The sequence below is a fragment of the Brassica rapa genome, unplaced genomic scaffold (assembly GCF_000309985.2).
Source record: "Brassica rapa cultivar Chiifu-401-42 unplaced genomic scaffold, CAAS_Brap_v3.01 Scaffold0327, whole genome shotgun sequence".
NCBI lineage: Eukaryota > Viridiplantae > Streptophyta > Magnoliopsida > Brassicales > Brassicaceae > Brassica > Brassica rapa.
Window position 1 is genome coordinate 65,561 of NW_022610270.1, and position 6,480 is coordinate 72,040.

Below are 6,480 nucleotides of genomic sequence, written 5' to 3' on the forward strand. Positions count from 1 at the left end.
TGCGACGAAACAAGAGACGTTTCGATCGAGATTTGAAGGAGAACACAAAGATGAAGGTAAGGGTGAGTAGGAGCAAGCATGGGAGCTTAGATGAGTCTTACTTGTTTTCGTCGTAAAATCTCAACGGAAACTCCGATTGAGACGAAACGAAATTCGTTTCGATCGGGATTCAAAAGAGAACCTAAAGGAGGACCTTTATGAGGCCTGACATGTCCCTATGTAGCGAGTGAAGGTCTGACAGGTCGCTACGTAGCGAGTGGAAGCAAGCCAAGAAGAGTCCTACTTGTTTTCATCGTTAAATCTCAACGGAAACTCCGATTGAGACGAAACGAAAAGCATTTCAATGTGGATTCAAAAGAGAACCAAAAGGAGGACCTTTCTGAGGCCTGACAGGTCGTTATGTAGCAAGTTAAGGTCTGACAGGTAACTACGTAGCGAGTGGAAGCAAGCCGAGAAGAGTCCTACTTGTTTTCGTCGTAAAATCTTAACGGAAACTCCGATTGAGACGAAACGAAAAGCGTTTCGATGAGGATTCAAAAGAGACCCAAAGGAGGACCTTTCTGAGGCCTGAAAGGTCGCTATGTAGCGAGTGAAGGTCTGACAGGTCGCTACGTAGCGAATAGAAGCAAGCCAAGAAGAGTCCTACTTGTTTTCCTCGTAAAATCTCAACGGAAACTCCGATTGAGACGAAACGAAAAGCATTTCGATGAGGATTCAAAAGAGAAACAAAATGAGGACCTTTCTGAGGCCTGACAGGTCGCTATGTAGCGAGTGAAGGTCTGACAGGTTGCTACATAGCGAGTGGAAGCAAGCCGAGAAGAGTCCTACTTGTTTTTGTCCTACAATCTCAACGGAAACTCCGATTGAGACGAACGAAAAGCATTTCGATGAGGATTCAAAAGAGAACCCAAAGGAGGACCTTTCTGAGGCCTGACAGGTCGCTATGTAGCGAGTGAAGGTCTGACAGGTGGCTATGTAGCGAGTGGAAGCAAGCCGAGAAGAGTCCTACTTGTTTTCGTCGTAAAATCTCAATGGAAACTCCGATTGAGACGAAACGAAAAGCATTTCGATGAGAATTCAAAAGAGAACCCAAAGGAGGACCTTTCTGAGGCCTGACAGGTCGTTATGTAGCGAGTGAAGGTCTGACAGGTCGCTACGTAGCGACTGGAAGCAAGCCGAGAAGACTCCTACTTGTTTTCGTCGTAAAATCTCAATGGAAACTCCGATTAAGACGAACTGAAAAGCATTTCAATGAGGATTCAAAAGAGAACCCAGAGGGGGACCTTTCTGAGGCCTTACAGGTCGCTACGTAGCGAGTGGAAAGTTAGCTTGAGCTCGGTCGGTACGTAGCGACCGAGCCGTGGGCATGCTCGGTCGCCACGTAGCAACTGAGCTGTGTTCGTGCTCGGTCGCTAAGTAGCGACCGAGCTGTGTGCATGCTCGGTCGATACTTAGCGACCGAGCTGTGTGTGTTCTCGGTCGGTACGTAGCGACTGAGCTGTGTGCGTGCTCGGTCGCTACGTAGCGACCGAGCTGTGTGCGAGCTCGGTCACTTCGTAGCGACCGAGCTTGGCTGGAGCTCGGTCGCTACGTAGCGACTGAGCCTTGTGCGTGCTTGGTTGCTACGTAGCGACCGAGCTTGGCTAGAGCTCGATCGCTACGTAGCGACCGAGCTGTGTAATCGATTTGATGCACTTCCTTTTTCCGCGATTAACTTAGGGGTTTTCTGTGGTTTTTTGGGAGAAGAAGTTTTACCCATCCAAAAAACGTGTTTTGGTAAAACTCTTACGCATTGAAACTTCTTTAGCTCGAAAATGAGCCAAACGTACGGGATTTGATAAAATTTATCATTTTCTTTTTTGTTTAGATAGAGAAATCGCAAGCTCGTTTCGTAGCACTTCCTGTTAGCGAAATGTCGCGGCTTGGTTTTTTCGATTTTTTCGAGAACTGTGGCGTTTGCGTAGGCGTTGGCCATAGGCGCAGTGGCGGCTGCGGTTTTCTTATCAGCGTTATTGCGAACTGCAATTTCGTATTTCCAGACTTTGTTTTGATCGAGCGTTTTGTGGCTGAGAGTTAGATTGATCCGTACCTCCCGTCCTTCTAGCGCCAAATTGTGGGAACCAAAATTAGCACTGTCGATTTCCGTTTAAATAAGGAAACTAGGAAAACTCTAATTTCCCTGAGGTCCCAGATATCTGCTAATACCACACGTCAAGCAATTAGAACACGAGAATAACAACGATAAAGTATAAGAAATCGAAAAGAGAGCAAAGTAGATCTTATTCCGAATTCGTGTTTGAGCGTTACAGCAAGGTAAGAGCCTGGGCCACGAGGGCTGTCGGCGAGATTCGTTGTTCTAAAACCCTAAGATGGCAATAACCTAGTCGCAGCTCGAATAACAAAAACGGAAATATGCCTAAATTGCTCTAAGTGCTAAGTTTGCTCTAAAAAAGTTCTCCCTCCATCCCTCTCGCCTAGGACTCCTTATATACTCGCTCCTAGGTCGGTGTGGGAACCGAAATTCGCACTGTTCTGTTTAAATAAGGAAACTAAGAAAACCCTAATTTCCCAGAGGACCCGGATATCTGCTAATACCACACGTCAAGCAATCAGAACACGAGAAAATAACAACGATAAAAATAAGGAATCGAAAAAGAGAGCAAAGAAGATCTTATTCCGAATTTGCGTATGAGCGTTTACAACAAGGTATAAGCCTGGGCTCGAGAGCTGTCGGCGAGATTCCTAGTTCTAGCAACCCTAAGACGGCTAAACCTAATTGAGTCGCAGCTCGAAATAACAAAAACGGAAAAATGCCTAAATTTCTCTAAGTGCTAAGTTTGCTCTGACAAAGTTCTCTTTTCCTTATGCTCCTCGCCTAGGACTCCTTATATACTAGCGCGAAGGTCGGTTTACACTTTTACATTTCTGCCCATAAGCCGTCATAGCATAAAAACGGAGATATTCCATTTTTCCCGATCTTCACAATTTTCTTCAAAACTTTCGAATTTATCCGCGGAAACTTGACATTTATCCTTCCTTGTGGACCAAGCGTAAACCGTTCTGTGGTTTACGGGCTTTTGGTTAAGAAATCGTAGGATGGGCCTCGAGTCGTGTCTTAGGTCCCTATGGGCCGTCTTCCGACTTGACACATTTGTTACGATTTCTTTCGATAAAGAACGAACTTTCCTCGGTTTTTAATCCGAAAAGTTTGATCGATGATTTAGAATATCGGAAAACATAGACTGAGCTCGCTACGGTCTTCGGGAGATAGCATTTGAAGGTTTGACGAGAATGCATGGACTGGTGCTGTATCGATGTTCGGAAGAGCCCGATCGCTACGCAACGACCGAACTTTGGCTCGAGCTTGGTCGCTATGTAGCGACCGAGCGGAACGAGTGCTCGGTCGCTACGTAGCGACCGAGCGGGACGAACGCTCGGTCGCTACATAGCGACCAAACGAGATGGACGCTCGGTCACTACGTAGCGACCAAGCGAGACGGACGCTCGGTCGCTACGTAACGACCGAGCATGGCGCGCTTAGTCGCTGCGTAACGACCTGTTTTGCGCTTTTGTCGGACGTCTCGTTCTTTCTTCCGCAAAGCTTTTTCGTAAGAAAGAATCTATTTCAAAAAGTATTCATCGGAGAAATTCTTATTTTCTTCCTTGGACATTTTGAATGTTAATTTTGTCGCAACCTTTTTTGACCCCAACAGTTTTCCCCCCAGCTCGTTAGAGTCGTGACTCTAGCGGGCGGATAGATGATTCTGACAAGGTTAAGTGTATTGGACGAAATTCACACTTTAAACTCTGCTGAAGAAAAATTATCGAGACAGTATGTGTGTTACGAATTCTGAACCCATACTTCTATAAGTAGTGACCTCTTGTCATTCATTTTCTTCACACCTTCCCTTCTTCATACCTTCAAAAACCTCTCTAGTTCCAAAACCTTTCCTTTCAACATGTTTTCCTCCCAAGGTGAAAAGAGAAATTCCGACGTTGAGATGGGCGAGGCCACTTCTCCGGCTCCGGTTCTGACTTCTCCGCCTGAAGCGCCGGCTTGTGTTGCCGGTCATCTCTCCTTCTGAGAGAAACTAGTTCGTCGCCAAGCCGAGAAAGAAATGGCTCAAGCTGGCTCCGAGTTCCCGTCTTCTTCTGCGCGGGTTGTTGCTCCGGGTCATGGGACCGAGGTCATGGCTCCTCTTCCACAAGCTCTACCTGCGGGATCATCCACGACTCCGGTCCTCGCCGAGGACAAGGAGAGGGCCGCTGACTCTATGCCTCCTCCTCCAGCCAGGAAAGAAATCGTTCTGGCGTTGCGTGCTCCTAGCGCTGTTCTGGTTTCTCAGCCTAAGAGTCGGAAGAGGAAACTTGTCAAGAGTGGTGACGGGGAGACTTCACAGCATGGTGGATCGATTCTAGCATCGGGACTTCGCGGAAAGGTTTGTCTCTTGCTTGAATTCTTGATCGTCTCATGTACATTCTTTTTCAGACCTAGTCTTAAGGATTTTTATTGTTTGCAGTTCATGTCGTTGATCGATGGGATGATCAGCGAGTGCGGTTCTGAGACCAGTCGCCTTGCCGGGGAGTTGGTGGAGCTTCAGGGTAGATGGTCTGAAACCGAGGCCATGCTCACGGCTATCAAGGATTCCCACTCCGTGAAAGTGTCGAAGCTCGAGGTCACGATAAGGGAGCTCGAGAGGGATCTTGGGAAGACAGCGAGTTCCCTGCTTAAGGAGAAAAGGCCAGGAAGGCCAAATCTTCGGAGGTGCGTCGGCTCCAGCGTCAGATCGAGGGTGATGCAGGATTGGTGAAACGCGGGATCCAAGAGGCCATGGATGCTCTTCGCGCAGAGTTTCAGGCTCGCTTGGCAAAGATTTCTGCTTCCCTGGGTTCTCTCGAGTGTATCCGGAGCAGGGACTTAGCTTTGGCGACGATTGAGGGCGGGATGGCCGTGGTTCGGTCGTTCCAAAGTGAGACTCCCCCGACCTTGGAGGCTGAAGAGGCCCGACTGTCCGGCTGTAAGGGAGATATGGCGTCTGTGGATGGAGATTTTGATCTCATCCTGGCTGACCTGAAATCCGCATGCTTCCTTCCGACGTGTTCAGAAGACCCAGAGGGGAAAGACCCGATGGTCGGAGAAAGCGGAGGTGATGCGGCTCCAGGATCGGACGAGGCTTTGGGTGAAGAGGGGGCGTGAGTTCTGAGGATGATTTGGGTTAGATCTCTTGCGAGAGATTTTTTTTATGTTTTTATGTTTTTATGTTTCGGCCTTGAATGGCCTTGTTTTGTATTTTGGGACTGGCCGTGTGTGGCTTTGAATCCCTGCCGCTCTGCAGCTTTTTATAATAAGATAATCAAATAGCACTTTTTTATGAGTTTGTGTATAGTGGGGAGGAAGGCGATGAGTTGTCGTCTCATATCTTTCTTCGACTGTGAAATGTTTCATTCGAAATCTGTTTCGAGAGTTCTTCCGCGAGATGTGAGCTTTGCGGGGGCGCTGAAGATGTCGAATATAAACATAGAGGCATGGTTTAGGAATCTCTTATCTTTGGATATCATACCTTGAGATGTTAGAGACCAGTGCGCTGGGTTTAGGGCAAGACCTAGGTTTACTTTCGGTTTAAGGCTTGTGCGGTGACTAGCCGGCTATCGTTTTTCCTGTTGCGATATCTTCCTGATTCGTATCGATTTAAAGTCTGCGATAAGTGCTGGACCAAAATTTCGGATTTCTTTTATAGCGCTATTATCCTTGTGTCGGATGTAAGAGAGTTATCTTCGTGAGATGGCTATGTCTGCGCAAAATAAGTGTTAATGTGTGCATATATATGTCACTTTTGTGACGGAGGTTTCGTTTGTTCGGAAGAAATAATCTTTGAGGCAACTTTTGCGACGTCTCGCGATGCTAAAGGTTGTTTCTCTTAAACGGCTGATTATTTTTCGTAGATCGAAAATGATTTTACGAGTGAAGATGATCTGATAAGTTGAAAACACCAATAGCGCGGTAAGATGTTTTTCGATTTTGGGAGTATAGGAGTATACGTACCCACTCCCCCCCCCCTTTTTAATGAGGGGGGACAGCTGAATTTGCCTTTTGGCAAACTGCCTACGTACTCCTTGCGGAGATCAAGCCGTCTTGTAGTTTAGTGGTTGCGAGTTGGTTTGTTTAGTGATAGTACTTTTTGAGATGCATCGCATTCCAGGTTCTAGGAATTTTTATGCCTTGCATGTTGGCTATTTCGTAGGAACCTGGTCGGACGACTTTTTCGATTTTATAGGGACCTTCCCAGTTTGCTCCAAGTTTTCCCGCGTTTCGTTCAGCGGTGTTTTGGAAGACTTTGCGAAGGACCAGATCTCCTTGATTAAACCTATGATTTCGTACGTTGGAATTATAGTATTTTGCAGCGGCGTGCTGGTAATTTTGGATTCTGATGAGCGCCTGATCTCGGCGCTCGTTAATAAGATCGAGATCATCCAGGAGCA

At 47.0% G+C, this 6,480-nt stretch overlaps 1 long non-coding RNA gene across 1 annotated transcript; it reads right to left on the bottom strand.

Moving 5' to 3' along the window:
- Positions 1 to 2,111: 2,111 nt before the first annotated feature.
- Positions 2,112 to 3,147, bottom strand: LOC117130077. Its single transcript, XR_004453543.1, has 2 exons — positions 2,773 to 3,147; positions 2,112 to 2,380 (listed from the first exon to the last, which is right to left on the bottom strand). It is a non-coding gene; the product is annotated as an uncharacterized LOC117130077 (long non-coding RNA).
- Positions 3,148 to 6,480: the final 3,333 nt, after the last annotated feature.